Source organism: Vombatus ursinus, unplaced genomic scaffold, assembly GCF_900497805.2.
Source record: "Vombatus ursinus unplaced genomic scaffold, bare-nosed wombat genome assembly UNPS02014821.1, whole genome shotgun sequence".
NCBI lineage: Eukaryota > Metazoa > Chordata > Mammalia > Diprotodontia > Vombatidae > Vombatus > Vombatus ursinus.
In genome coordinates this window covers 43,287,096-43,302,983 of record NW_020954599.1, presented here as the reverse complement: position 1 = coordinate 43,302,983, position 15,888 = coordinate 43,287,096, and the positions used below count along the sequence as shown (strand labels likewise).

At 36.9% G+C, this 15,888-nt stretch overlaps 1 pseudogene; it reads right to left on the bottom strand.

Annotated features, from left to right (window-relative positions):
* Window positions 1-12,623: 12,623 nt before the first annotated feature.
* LOC114024454 overlaps window positions 12,624-15,888 on the bottom strand; it is a 112,570-nt pseudogene continuing 109,305 nt past the window's right edge.

Sequence of the window (15,888 nt, the reverse complement as noted above, 5' to 3'; positions counted from 1 at the left end):
TAAAATTCTCTCTCCTGGATCTATTTTCCAGGTCAGTTGTTTTTCCAATGAGATATTTCCCATTGTTTTCTAATTTTTCATTCTTTTGTATTTGTTTAACAGCGACTTGATTTTTCATAAAGTCACGAGCTTCCAATTGCTCTATTCTAATATTTAAAGAAGTATTTTCTTCAGTAATCTTTTGGACTTCCTTTTCCATTTGGCCAATTTTGTTTTTTAGGGTGTTCTTCTCCTCATTGTCTTTTTGGACCTCTTTTGCCATTTGGGTTAGGCTATTTTTTAAGGTGTTATTTTCTCCAGTATTTTTTTGGGGGTCTCCTTTAGCAAGCTGTTGACTTGTTTTTCATGATTTTCTTGCATCACTCTCAGTTTTTCCTCTACTTCTCTTACTTGCTTTGAGCTCTTCCAAGGCCTAGGACTGATTCATATTCTTCTTGGAGGCTTTGGATTTAGGACCTTTGGCTTCATTGTCTTCTTCTGGTTGTATGTTTTGATCTTCTTTGTCACCAAAGTAAGATAATACAGTCTGACTCTTTTTGTGCTGCTTACTCATGATCCTGGCCAATTACTTGAGTTTTAAACTGTTTGTTAAGGTAAAAGTCTGCTTCCAATGTGAAGAGTGTACTGTCCCAAGCTTTGGGGGTTTGTACAGCTGTTTTCAGAGGTACTTCTAGGGACCTGTAAATTTTCAGTTCCTCCAAGGTGGTATGATAAGGGGCAAGGTGTTTTCTCTCCACCACTACAACAAGCTCCACCATGCCAGCACTCCTCCTAGCCCCAGAAGTGCCCCTCAGAACTGTGACCCAGATCCTAATACTGGTAAAGGAAGAGATTCCTGCCTCAGCACTGACAAAGAGATCCCTGCAATCCCCCTCTGATCAGCCACTAGATTCCCCCTCAGTCTGTGGGCCGGTAGCTCAGGGAAAAGCTGCATCCCAGGGCCGTGCTCGAGACTTGCGGCTGAGACCTAGCTCCTCTCTCACCTCAGTCACAGACTTTTCCCACTGACATTCTACATTGCCTTTTGTGTTCGTGGATTGAGAAGTCTGGAAACCGCCACAGCTGCCTATGAGTCAGTCCTCTGAGGCCTGCTCCAGGTTTGCTGAGGCCCGCGCACTCATGCCTAACTGCACTCCTCTCCCCACCAGACGCGATATACCTTTCTGATCAACCATCCAGGCTGTCTTTGGCTGGAAATTTGTTTCACTCTGTCTTTTTGTGGGTTCTGCTGCTTTAGAATTTGTTTAGAGCCATTTTTATAGGTATTTGGAGGGCTTTGGGAGAGAGTTCAAGACAGTCACTGCTTTCCCTCAGCTATCTTGGCTCCACCAATAAATAACAAAATAAAGTAATATAAACATGAAAGGGAATCTTCCATGCAATGGCTCTCAGTTAAATGTTTTAGACAATTTTGCTGTTCTAGTCCCAGCTTTGAGCCTAGAAGGCCCAGTAGATTAAATCAAGCCAAATGAACCATGATGGGGCTGGCAGAGTAAAATGTGACACTGCTATCATAGCAACTCCTTGCTTTCTGTTCAACTCAAACAAGAAAACAAAGAAGTGAGGAGTACTCATGTTCAGAGACAGACATCAGGATTTTTGTAGCTGGGACAAGTAATGCCCACCACTCTAGGGAAAGTGTTATAGGAAACATCATCAAATTGAAAGGGAGCATAGTTGAGACAGTGCTCTTTCCACAGCACCTTTCCAGATATTGTACAGGAAAGCAGAGATTTTTAAGAGGCATTTATAATTGGTTTTCCACCTGTAATGTTACTGGGACTTAAGATTCAATCAACAGAAGGTTGGAAGTTTCCAGGGAGGTCAGAGATGGGACAGAATAGGGAGGGACCAGGTAAGAAGGCAGTGATAAGAATGTCTAGAACAGAGCCACCCTTCACCCACAATTGGCTAGGCCACCCAAATCAGACATTTGTCAGACTATAGCAAATAATTGTGTTCTACAGTGCAGTAAAACTGCATATATACATTGTACCCACTTTGCTAGCATTTGCCCCACTTTTTAAGAGTATCTTTCTTCAAAGAGTTAATTTTTTTTTTTTTGTTTTACAATTTGCTCAGTTACCATCCCTGGTTTACAAGGAACAAAATAAAAGTTGTGCCAGACCTAGCTGAAGTAAGATTAAAGAATGCAATTTCAACCAGTTTCTTTACCTTTCTTTCCACATACAGCTATTCCTTCCACATCATGACTTTCCCTATTGTCGTTTCCATATATTGGGTGCCAGCATAAGAAATTAAATGGAAATTTTAGGGGAGTTTTACAGAAGCTGAAGATAACACAGAGCCTGTGACCAAATACTAACCCAAACTTTACAATAAAGTACTGTAAACACTCCATAAAAGAAAAAGAAAAAAAAATATTTTTTTTTTCTGGTATGAAAGGAGAGCCAAAAACCTACATAGATTTTCCAGATCACAGGAGCACTGCAATCCTAGCCCCTGTGATGTGGAAGAGATAACTGTAATTCTACTACCAAATAGACAGTACTTTACAGGAGGTTGGTGGTAGGATGGTTCTATTATTTTTTTTTTAATTTTACAAAGGATAAGCAGAACTTTTCTACATTCTAAAATGTATTCTTGGAGGCCCCAAATTCACTCTATGGCCATTATTATGAATAAACTCAAACATCACTCCAAATTAGACCATTGAAACAGGGGCCTAAGATTAAATTCTAGGGTTACCAAGCCCAATTTTGTGAAAGAGATTCCTTCCAAAGTATCTTTCCTATATGCCCTTCCACAATGACAGATGTCTGGGAATTAATTGTGTTTAAGAACTTCAATTTAAGAATTGAATCATGAATGATAAAATCAATTAAACTGGACTTGGAAAGCACAAGTGTCATTTAAGGCAATCAATACTATTTGTTAAGTCCTCTAGTAGGATCATATATAGCATTTGATTTTTTTTATGAAACTATAAGATGATCATAGATAAATAAAATAAATGGAGAGATAAAGATGTATGATATACACATATTTTTCCTTTCCTACTGCTTTCTCTCGATGTTTCAGCAAAAATTCACTAAAGTTTAATATTTAATAAATTCCTTAGACATGAAATGTGTAGTTAGGAAGCTGACAGGAAAAGTAAATTAGAATTCTTCACTTATTAGCACAGATCATATTACTTTGCTGCTTTGAATGGGTTTGGAAAGTGAGGTAGAAAGAAAAAAGCAGAAAATATTAGGAAGTAGAGAGGTAAAGAATGGCAAAAAAGGCATGAAAGGCAACTAGCAGTTTATATGTTTCCTTCTCTATTGCAATATAACAGTTCCCTGAGAATAGGAACTATCTATACACTTATATCTGTATTCCTCCCACTTAATTCAGTATTTAGTACTAAGTAATCACTAAATAAATGTTTTTTTTCCACTGGAACATTAATGTTGTTGGAGTTGTGAACTGATCCAACCATTCTGGAAAGCAATTAGGAACTACACCCAAAGGGTTATGCATACCCTTTGATTGGGAAAAAGACACACATGTACAAAAAATATTTATAGCAGCTCTTTTTATGGCAGCAAAGAATTAGAAATTGAGAGGATGCCCATCATTTGGGGAATGGCTGAACAAGTTGTGGTACATGAATTTAGTGGAATACCTGGGAAGACTTATATGAACTGATGTTAAATGAAGTGAGCAGAACAAGGAAAACATTGTACACAGTAACAACAATATTGTGTGATGACCAACTTTGATAGACTTAGTTCTTCTCAGCAATACAACGATCTTAGACAATTCCAAAAGACTCATTACGGAAAATGCTATTCACATCCAGAGAAAGAACTATGGAGTCTGAATGCAGATCAAAGGATACTATTTCTTCTCTTTTTTCTTTCTCATGTTTTTTTTTCTTTTTGTTCTGATTTTTCTTTCACAACATGACAAATGTATAAATATATTTAATATGACTATACTTGTATAGCCTATATCATATTGTATTATTTCTTGGGGAGGAGATGGGGAAGGAGGGGGAAAAATTTGGAACTCAAAAACTTATAAAAGTGAATGTTGAAAACTGAAAATAAATAAATAAAAGAAAAAGATGCTTTTTACAATGCTTAATACAGTATTTGAGTCATAGTAAGCTTTTAATAAAGCCTGTGATTTGACTTTTTCTTTCATTAATTTGTTTATTCATTCATTTGGGGGAGGGAGGAGAAGGATAAAGAGGAACCAAATTTAAAAACAAGGAGTTTTAGACCTAGAAAGGATTCCTTAGAGATTATTCAACCCCTTCATTTTACAACAGAATCCAAGAACCAAGGGATTTGTTTAAGAACATGTATCTGACAGCCAGAATTTTGTTATACTTGATACAGTTCTCCCTCCTTTAAAGTTTTTTTTTGTTTTCATCCCCCTTTTCTAAACAGATATTTCCATTATGAAGAGTTTAAAGCACATTTAAAAAGCAAATTAGGAAATGCATATTCTCTAAGTGACATAGAGGTAGACTGAGAATGGTAGACCCTTGTAGTAAACCTGAGAATTGAATTCAGTTAGGAGTAGATATGTGTCACTGGTCCAACATTATTATGAGTAGAATGAAATGAAACCTACGTAATCAAATATGAGATGAAGAATTAGTGATTTTTAAAAGCATTTACATTTTTACAGCTAATAGAATAAAATTATCTTGGTGATCAAAATGTTATCCATTATTAATAGAATCCAGTGCCCCAAATTTGCTTTTTAGAACTTGGATTTTAAATGCCATTTTGATCAATAAATGCATTTTATTCCTGTATCTGTAGGTTTTCTGATTTTATTTTTGCTGTTGTTACAACTGTTTTGGTTCTGTGGGCTGAAAGTTAATCTTGTCACCAAGTACTCTCCCAATGTGTAACAATAATTTACTGTCTGACCTTATTTTTGTTCAGTGGTGTTTTCAAAATCTTGAGAGAAAACAACTTTAGGCAGAGAAAATGCCAAGTGGAAGATATTCTGATCACAACACAAGAAAAACTAAGACAGATGCATTGCATTTAATTCATAGAAATTCTCTGATGGCATTGTCTTCTCCCCACAATTTGTGTTAGCTCATTTATGTAGTTTCTACCTGTACTGTGCAAAGTTACAGCAGTTTGTGTAATTTATGCATGGCTTTATCATTATTAGGCCTTTTTTTTTTCTCAGAAGAAACCAAAATCTTTTTCCTTATCATTTCTATCCATTGGTTTATAATTTTACCCTACAGGACATAGCAGCATGACTTTTTTTTTTCCATATATGCTGCAACCTGAAACAACAAGAGCATAGTAGAGTATAAAGATCCATTTAAATTTACGTTTAACTTTATTGCATTCAAATGACAGCTTTGCCAGTTTTGCAAACCTTGGACAAAGGAGTCAACCTGAGTTTGAATGCCAACTCTACCATTACGACTTATACCACCTTGGGCAATTCACTCTGGGCCCCACTTTGCTCAACTGTATGAAGCTGGATTAGATGACTACTAAATTTGCTTTGAGCTCTAATTCATGATGCTGGGATGTCAACACATTGAGGATAAAGGGTGGGTACAGGAAGCAGGGGCAATGTACTCTAAGCATCCTGGACAGGATGAGCAAAGTTGTGTTAGGAACCCAGAGAATAGTCTTTTTTTTTTTTTCTGGGGCAGAAATTATAGAAATCAGACAAGCTTGAAATAAGGCTGAAAAGGAACTTGTTCTCCTTTTTATGTGGGGATAAAGGAGGGAAGATAATAAGCCCAAATGTAAATATAAAGATGAAAGTGCTTTTCAAGTGAAGATAAAAGTGCTATTGCAGAAAATATTTCCAGTAATGCTAAGTTTAAAGAGATTTAAGTGACATTGAATTCTGAAATTCTCATATCTATCTACAATCTCTCATCTTTGTATCTCACTCACTCCATGCTACTCAACCTGTTCTTTGCCCTCATTCCTGTCTTCTCTTTATTCTGGGCTATCAGTCCATTTGGATTTCCCTCCTTGCCTGATGTCATAGAATCCTGAGTTATACATTTCAATGATAGACTTGCTACACCCCTGGAATTCTTCATCCCCTACATACATCTCTCACCATTACACCTTCTACTATCTGCACCCTGTTTGCCTCCACTTCCTTACCTGTAAAAAGACCTGGAAAATGAAATGGAATAACACTCCAATGTCTTTGCCAAGAAAACACCAAATGGAGTCAGAAAGTGTCTTAGATGACTGAAAAAACTGAACAACAATAATAATAACCAAATCTGCTTCTGAGACCCAGGTTTCTGGGTTGTTTATCCCTATCACTCTCAGTTAAGGGTTTGTGGAGACATATATGCACAGACTGGTTTCCATCTTGGAGGAGCCTGGCCTCTAAGGATGGTTTAACCTCAATTTTTTGCATTCTCTGTTCCTTTATGCCCTAAATCTCATAGCTTCAGGAAAAAATGCTTAAAGCTTCAGTTTGACTTATGCCTTGGTTATCCTCAAATGGAGATTCCACATTAAACAAATATTCAAAACACAGAAGTAGGCATTTAAGAATACTTAAACAAACATCCGTATTAGCTATAATAATAGCACTTATATAGCATGATGGGATTTACAAAGCATTATGCAAATATTATCTCATTATAACTTCTCCAAACCCTGGCATATAGGTGTCCTTATTGTCATTTTACAGATGATATAGCTGAGGCATATAGAGATTAGGTGACTTGATCAGGGTCACGTAACTGGAATGTGTCTGAGGTCAAATTCGAACCCGTATCTTCTTAAGTCCAGATCTAGAGCTCTATCTACTATCCCACCTAGCTGCCTCAGTAATAACTTAATTTTACTGTTATACACTAGATTACTTCTTAAAAACATGAAACTTGAAGGATTATTTTTAGAAATCCTGAATCGACATTTAATTTTTACCTTAGCTCTGCACTGTCTAAAGGAATACTTCCAGGTTAGTATCAGAAGGTCAGAGGTTAGGCTCATCCTCCAGCTAGTGGCCATCTGCTCCAAAAATCATGGAACTTTTTTTTTAACCAGGGGATTCTAAGATTGTAAGGCAGGACCAACAGTGGACTCAGGAACTTCTATATTCTCAGACTCACAAGGTTGGTTTCAAGACTGTAGACATTCATCATAAGATTGCTTTATAGTCATATGAATTCTAGAAAGAAATGTGAAGTAGAAGAGGCAAACATAGCTTCAAAATTCAGTCTCAGGCTCATTTGAACAACACTAAAAACAACATTTTGTGCTTTAGCTGCTATGCACCTATGACTGCCATGCATTTGGAAAACAGGAAGAGACTGTGAAAGTTCTAATACTCAGTAAATGAGAAAGGAGAGACAGAGAAGAAGATAACCTCTCTTTTTTTAAGTGGATAAAGCCCTGCAGCCATCAAAAAGGGGAGAAGGCAGAGTTGAGGGAAAGGGCCACCCATAATTTGCTGAATTATCCCCAAGGTCCAAATTATTCAGTTCTCATCCAAGCATGGCCCCACAAAAATAGCTAAAAATAACCCACATACTTACAGGCTCAGCTTTATGAATGATGCATAGTTTCCCAAAGTGGGCAGTACCACCGCTGGGGTGGGGGTTACTGGAACAATCCAGGGGGTTGCAATAATTTGAAATGACATAAATTTCAGAAAAAAAAACATTTAAGGGTTAAAGCAAGTACATTTCCAGGAGGGCACTGGGTAATTTTTATTTGAAAAGGGAGTGATAGGCCAAATAAGTTTGGGAAGACAAAGGAGACCCTGGAGTCTATTATTTAACCCTACTTCAACCCCATTACATTAAGTAGTGATGGAACTCCTCTTGCATTAAAACTCTTGGGAAACCTTGAAGCTCCCAGTAACTTCTTCTTCATTCTTCCCTCTCTCCCTCCCACCCTTTTTCCTGTTTCTTCCTTCCTCTCTTCTTTTCCTCTTTTTCTTCTTTCCTCCTTTCCTCCCTCCTGTTCCTTCCTTTTACCCTTCCTTTCCTCCCTTTCTTCATTCTTTCTTTTCCTCTACAATTTCTGGGAATATGATTAATTGCTACCACACACTGTTATAATACATCTTTCCACATGAGTTTAGGGAAGCTATACAAATGTATAGTTAGTGGTGCTACTAATGTGCACATATCTACCTGTGGATTGCTTGCTTGCTTTCTTTTTTTTGTTGTTGGTTGGGCAATGGGGGTTAAGTGACTTGCCCAGGGTCATACAGCTAGTAAGCGCTATGTGTCTGAGGCCAGATTTGAACTCAGGTCCTCCTGACTCTAGGGCCAGTGCTCTATCCACTGTGCCACCTAGTTGCCCACCTTGCTTTCTTTAATATATCACGAGTATAACTTAGGATGGTATTCTTGTACATATTAAAATACAGGGATGTCATCCTAGGTCATATTCTTGTTAGAATATTTAAGGAGAACATTTGTTTGAAGAACATAAAAAATGTAAATGAAAAATTGAGAGAACATGAATGTTTATTACTATGTTCTAAATTTTGTGTTAAGTACTAGAGATAAAATGGTCAGAAAATAAGATAATATTTACCCTTAAGGAGCTTACATTCTAATGGGAAAAGAGGAAGAGAGTACCTAGGACAGTTAGGTGGTACAGTAGTTGTAAGTCCAGGCATGGAAATAGAAAGATTCATCTTTCTGAGTTCAAATCTGGCCTCATGCCCTTACTAGCTGTAAGAATCTGGGCAAGTCACTTAACCTTGTTTGCCTCAGTTTACTCATTTATAAAATGACCTGGAGAAGGAAATGGCAAACCATTCCATCATCTTTGCCATGAAAACCCCAAATGGAGTCAGGAAGAGTCAGACACAACTAAAAACAACTGAACGACAACAAAGGAGTACCTGCACAGAATAGGCTGGGAAGTGAAGTGGAAGACTGGGTCTGGCAAAATAAAGAAAATGTTCCCTATCTGGACTGAGGGAAACTAAGGAAGTATCCCACTAGACGGTAGGGGGTAGAGCTGATGATTTGAGTAGATGAGGTTTGGCACAGAGCAAAAACTAACAGTCCAATAAAATGTATGGTTTATAGCACCAATAAATCTCAATTGAGGAGAAACATAAAAAAATGCAAGTGTTTCAACTCGATTTTCTCCTATTCCATTTATTCTGTCTCTTCTTCTTTTCTCTCCACTGATTCAATTGATAACTCCACTTACCTGGGTAAGTGATTCTAGATGGTGCTGGGGAATAGAGCTCCAGGCCTGGAGTTAGGGAGTCTTGAATTCACATCTAGCCTCAGACACATCCTAGCTGTGTGACCCTGGGAAAGTCACTTAACCCTGTTTGCCTCAGTTTTCTCATCTACAAAATGACCTGGAGAAAGAAATGACAAGCCACTCCAGTGATTCAGCCAAGAAAACCCAAAACGGGATCAGGAAGAGTCAGGTACAACTGAAATGATTCAAAGAAATGACTTGGAGTTAACTGGGATATGCTTCAAGATGAAAATCATAAGGATTGTGGAAAATGTGAGGTATTGAAGGTGTACACACAGGTGCATGTGCATATATGCACATACATACATATATTTGGGTGTAAGTGTAAAAACACACAGAGGTATGTATACATATATACATATCTGTATCTGTAAGAGTCATCAAAATCATTGATTTAATAAGGTAATATGGTCCAAATTTATCCTCTCTATTCATGAAATTAAGACTTTGATGGATAAAGTTATCTAGAATATATAATTTACAAAAACAACTTCAACTTTTTTTTCTCCTGGGGCTATCAATGTAACAGAAAAAATATATTGAACTTTCTTGTATGTGCATGTGGGAGCACGAGTGTGTAAGAGAGTGTATGTGTATGAGTGCGTATGTGAGTGTGTGTGTCTGTTTTTATGTTGAGGATTTATCAGTATCTTTCGTGTTTTACATCACAATCATTCCAGATATTTTCCCACTCTAGCCCTGAGGGTATTAAGATCTTAGATGTAGAGTTGGAAGGAATTCTGGGGTCATTTAGCTCCTTTCAATGGGGAAACCAAAGCCTAGAGAGGTTACACAATTAGTAAATAGAAGAGGTAGAATTTGAACCCAGACATTTTGAATCCAAATTCAGTACTCTTTCCTTTGCTTCATGGTTCCTCCCCTTCTTAATAATAATGATAACAACGACAATAATAAATATTAACTAGCATTTATATAGTCCCTTAAGGATTGCAAAGTGATTTGCAAACACTATCTCATTTGATCCTCAAAACAATTGTGGGAAGTTGGTGCTATTACTGTCATCATTTTACACATGAAGAAATTGAGACAGACTGAAGTTAAGTGACTTGCTACACAAGTTACACAGCTATTAAATGTCAGAAGCTGGATTTAAACTCAGGTCTTTCTGACTTCAGGTCCGGTATTCTATCTATTGTGTGAGTTAGCTTCTTAAATTGTAGCAGCAGGCAGAAAATAATGGCAATAGTTGAATGAACCCAACTGTTGGTCATCAAGCACATCTGACAGTGTATGAAACACTGAATTTATTCTAAAATATTACAGATCAATTCCTTAATTGTATATTTCTTAATTGGTTCTGTTTTTAATATCCAACTAACAGAAATACGAAAAGACAATGCTTCAAAGACCCGAGACTGAACTTTAGACAAATATGTTATTTTGATTATAATGATTAACAGTGGTTGGTTGCAGCCTGATAAGCTTGGAGGGCTAATCTTCAGTTTGGCTGTTGGGATTGTTTTGCCTCAGCAACTTCCAATGACCACATATTAAGCTGAAGAGAGATTTGAGGGGTCATGTACTCTGAAAAAAATAACAGATCCTACAACTCCAAACCTAAATTGTGTTTCAGGTAGAGCAGCAAATTCTGCTAAATTTAGTTATGCTCCAGTAAAATGTGCTAAAGATTGGTCCTAAAACTATATTCTAATATACCTTGGACCACTATTTCTACCAATCTTTAATTTATTTCTATTATACTCCATTCTACAACTGTGTGATTTGTCTTATTTAATTAGGTTTGTCTGTCTAACAATGTTCCTTCAGAAAAAATGTTATGAGTTACTCTCATATTGGTTTTACTTTTCAGAACAAAAGTTAGTGATATAAAAACTATGCAATTTATCACAACAGCTAATAAAAGGAAGAGTGATTTTTTTTAAATTGAGTATTTCTATCCACTTGTTGACCAGAACATGGCAAGGAATTTTGTGTGTCCTATATAAGATTTAATAATTGTATATTCAGACAATAAAAATCACATTTTTTTCTCTGTTATTAAGAATCAGGAATTTTGATGCCTTAGTGTACAATGTGGATTGCAACCAAATTAATAATAACAATAATAGCTAGCATGTAAGGTTTGTGAAATACTTTATATATACTATCCCTTTTGATCTTCATGACAATCCTGGTAAAATTATATTTCTTTACTCTATGTCTTATTTTTGATAGGTGAAAAGTATGTCTAGAGTTTGGGAAAAGCAAACAAAGTCTCCGGGTCAGGGGAAGTGAGAGTTGATGTATGTTAATCAACTCAAATATGGAACTGGTGTAGGGTGTAATTTTAAGCACTTTTGGCAAAAACTAAAGAAAGTAATAAAATAAATTATTCAATAAACATTAAGAAAATAAAAAAAAACTTATGTAGCATGTTAAACAGGTAATTATTTCCCCAGAAGTAGAAATAATCAGTTTTGAATTTGAGAAGAATGAGCAAATGTAGGCTTTCTCTGATACTTCTTCTCTCTACCTTATACTTATTAATTTTCTGCAATTAAAAATCCAAGTAACACATATTTTTTCTTCAATTAGAACATCAAAAAACTCCTAGTTTTAACATCTGATTTTTCCAGGATGAAAATCAGGTTACTGACCATGTAAAAATATATGTACTTATTCTCGTAACAGTACTGTTAACTAATCACCTCTATCATATTCTATGAATATGTAAATTTAAAACAAAGATATGAAGAGACTTACTCCAAATAATAGTCAAGCCCATGGCTGCACTAGGGATAGATAAGGCAGGCAGCTGCCTAAAGTAAGATATAAGGGGTCAGGGAGGAGATGCCTTTTCCCTACTCAACAAATTCCTATTATCTCTAAGATCAAATATAAAATCCTATTTGGCATCTAACGCCCTTCAAAACTTGGCATTTTCCTATCTTTCCATTCTTCTTGCACCTTACACTTGCTCCCAAATCCAGCCTTCTTACATTCTTTCATCCATTGACAAAGGCTTCATTTCTATTCCTGATACAGTCATCTCCTGGCTATGACCTCTTTTACTGACTATTCCTCATGTCTGGAATATTTTCTCTCTTCATCTTTCTCTTCACTTTTTGGCTTACCTGGTATCTTTCAAGCCATATTTAAAATCTGACCTTCTGAGTGACTTGCTTGAGCTCCCCCTCAAACCCCTCCAAATACCTGTAAAAAGGACCCTAAACAAATTCTAAAGTAGCAGAACCCACGAAAAGACAGAGTGAAACAAATTTCCAGCCCAAGACAACCTGATGGTTGATCAGAAAGGTATTTCGGGCTGGGCTGGGAGAGGTGCGCAGTTCAGCATGGGCACACAGGCCTCACTGAACCTGGAGCAGGCCTCAGAGGACTGAATCAAAGGCAGCTATGGTGGTTTTCAGACTTCTCAAAACATGAACGCTAAAGGCAATTTAGAAGGTCAGTAGGAAAGGTCTGTGTCTTCGGCGAGAAAGAGGTGCAGTCCCAGCCCCAGTCCCCAAGCTCGGCCCCAGAGCGGAGGACTTCCCGGGCTTCCCACAGATTGAGGGGGAATGACTGATCAGAGGGGGATTGCAGGGATCTCTTTGCTGGTGCAGGATTCTCTTGCTTTGCTTGTGCTTGGATGTGGGTCACAGTTCTGGGTGGTGGTCCTGGGGCGAGGAGGAGCACCGGCCTGATGGAGCTTGCAGTGGTAGTGGAGAGGAAATCCTCCTCACAGTTCCAAGACAGAAAAGAGTGCTTGTGGGCCCTCATAGACCAGAGCACAGGCCAGGAAAGGAATAAACACCTCACCCTTGATCATAGCATCTTGGAAGAATTGAAAATTTACAGGTCCCTAGAAGAATCTCTGAAAACAACTGCACAAAACCTCTGAAGTTTGGAAGAGTACATTTTCCACACTGGAAACGGACCCCTTACCTTAACCAAGAGTTCATAACTCAAGTAATTGGCTGGGATTATGAGCAAGCAGCACAAAAAGAGTCAGACCATAAAATCTTACTTTGATGACAAGATCAAAACATACAACCAGAAGAAGACAATAAAACCAAAGCTCCTACATCCAAAGACTCCAAGAGAAATATATGAATCAATCCCAGGCTTTGGAAGAGGTCAGAAGGGATTTTGAGAAGCAAGTAAGAGAAGTAGAGGAAAAACTGGGAAAGGAAATGAGAGTGATGCAAGAAAATCATGAAAAATAAGTCAACAGCTTTCTAAAGGAGACCCAAAAAGCTACTGAATAAAATAATACCTTAAAAAATAGCCTAACCCAAATGATAAAAGAGGTCCAAAAAGCCAATGAGGAGAAGAATGCCTTAAAAAGCAAAACTGGCCAAATGAAAAAGTAAGCCCAAAAGCTTACTGAAGAAAATACTTCCTTAAAAATTAGAATAGAGCGATTGGAAGCTAGTGACTTTATGAGAAATCAAGACAGGGTAAAACAAATTCAAAAGAATGAAAAAATAGAAAACAATGTGAAATATCTCATTGGAAAAATAACTGACCTGGAAAAGAGATCCAGGAGAGAGAATTTTAAAAATATTGGACTATCTGAAAGCAACGATCAAAAGAAAAAAAAGAAGAGCCTAGACATCATCTTTCAAGAAATTATAAAGGAAAATTGCCCTGATATTTAAGAACCAGAGGGCAAAAAAGAAATTGAAAGAATCCATTGATCACCTCCTGAGAGAGATCCCTGAAAGAAAACTCCTAGGAATAGTGTAGCCAAATTCCAGAATTCCCAGATCAAGGAGGAAATATTTCAAGCACCCAGAAAGAAACAATTCAAGTATTGTGGGAACACAATCAGGATAACACAAGAGCTTTTACATTAAGGGACTGCAAGGCTTGGAATGCAATATTCTGGAGGGCTAAGGAGATAGGATTATAACCAAGAATCACCTACCCAGCAAAACTGAGCATAATCCTTAAGGGGAAAAAATGGTTATTCAATGAAATAAAGGACTTTCAAGCATTCTTGATGAAAAGAACGGAGCTGAATAAAAAATTTGACTTTCAAATACAAGACTCAAGTGGAACACGAAGAGGTAAACATGAAAGAGGAATTATAAGAGACTTCTTAAGGTTTAACTGTTTACATTCTGCATGGAAAGATGATATTTGTAATTCATGAGTCCTTTGTCAGTGTTAAAGTAGTTGGAGGCAAAAAATTATATGTATGTATGTATAGATAGATAGGTAGATAGATAGATAGATAGATAGATAGATAGATAGATAGATAGATAGATAGATAGATAGACAGATAGATATATAGAGGACACAGGGTGAGTTGAAGATGAAGGGATGATACCTGGAAAATAAAATTAAGGAGTGAGAGAGTATTATATGGAAAGGAGAAAGGGAGAGATAGAATGGGGTAAATTATCTCACATAAAACAGACAAGAAAAGGTTTTTATAGTGGAGAGGAAACAGGGGAGGGTGAGAGGGAATGAGTGAATCTTATTCCCATAGGATTTGGCTTAAGGAGAGAATAACATACACTCTCAATTGGGTTTGGAAATCTATCTTACCCTATAGGAAAATAGGGGGGAAGGGGACAAGAGAGTAGGGGGATGATAGAGGGGAAGGCAGATTGGCAGAGAGGGTAATCAGAAGCAAACACTTCTAAGGAGGGACAGGGTCAAAAGAGAGAATAGAATAAATTGTGACAGAACAGGATGAAGGGAAATATACTTAGTTTTTCACAACATGACTACTATGGATGTGTTTTGCATGACTATACATGTATAACCTGTATCGAGATGCTTGCCTTCTCAATGAGGGTGAGTGGGGAGGGAGGAAGGGAGAAAAATTGGAACCTAAAGTTTTAAAAACAAAAGTTAAAAAAAACCCAAACTGTTTACACATGCAACTGGGAAATAAGATATACAGGAAATAGGGTATAGAAATCTATCCTGCCCCACAGGAAGATTGAAGGGGAAGGGGATAAGAGAAAGGGGGAGAGATGGAAGGGAGGGCAGATTAGGAGAAGGGGTATTCATAATGCATGCCATCTTGGGGTGGGGTGAGGGATGAGATGGGGAGAAAATTTGGAACTAAAAATCTTTTGAAATGAATGTTGAAAACTAAAAATAAATTAATTAATTTAAAAATAAAATAAAATAAAAACTGACCTTCTTCAATGAGCCTTTCTGTATCCCCCTTAAATTCAGTGTCTTTCTTCCATTGTCTATTTCCATTTTATTCTTTATTTAATCTGTTTGTACGTGGTTATTTTCATGTTGTCTCTCCCATTAGCCTGTATGATTCTTGAGAGCAGGGACTGTTTTTTTGTTTTTTTTTGTTTTGCCTTTATTTGTATCCCTAGTATTTAGCACAGTACCTGACAGTTGGCACTTTCCTTTTTCTTCCTTCCTCCTCTTTTTTATTTAAATGTAAATTTAGAATTCATATATGTGTCAATAATTATTTAATTGATCACTTAGACCATGAGTAAATGAACACACATTTTCTTTTTTTCATCTTGTATTGTAACCACATGAATAATAAGCTTATTACTGCCAAGATTCTCAGGCAAGTGAAATTTTCCCATTAATTCCTTAAATTTTTGATGTGTACTGGCTACAGAATATAAGAATCTTATATATGTTTAGGCATCTCCATTGTCCTCATCTATGCATGTTTGGCATTTACACCAAAATATTAGATAATTTCAAATGTTTTAGC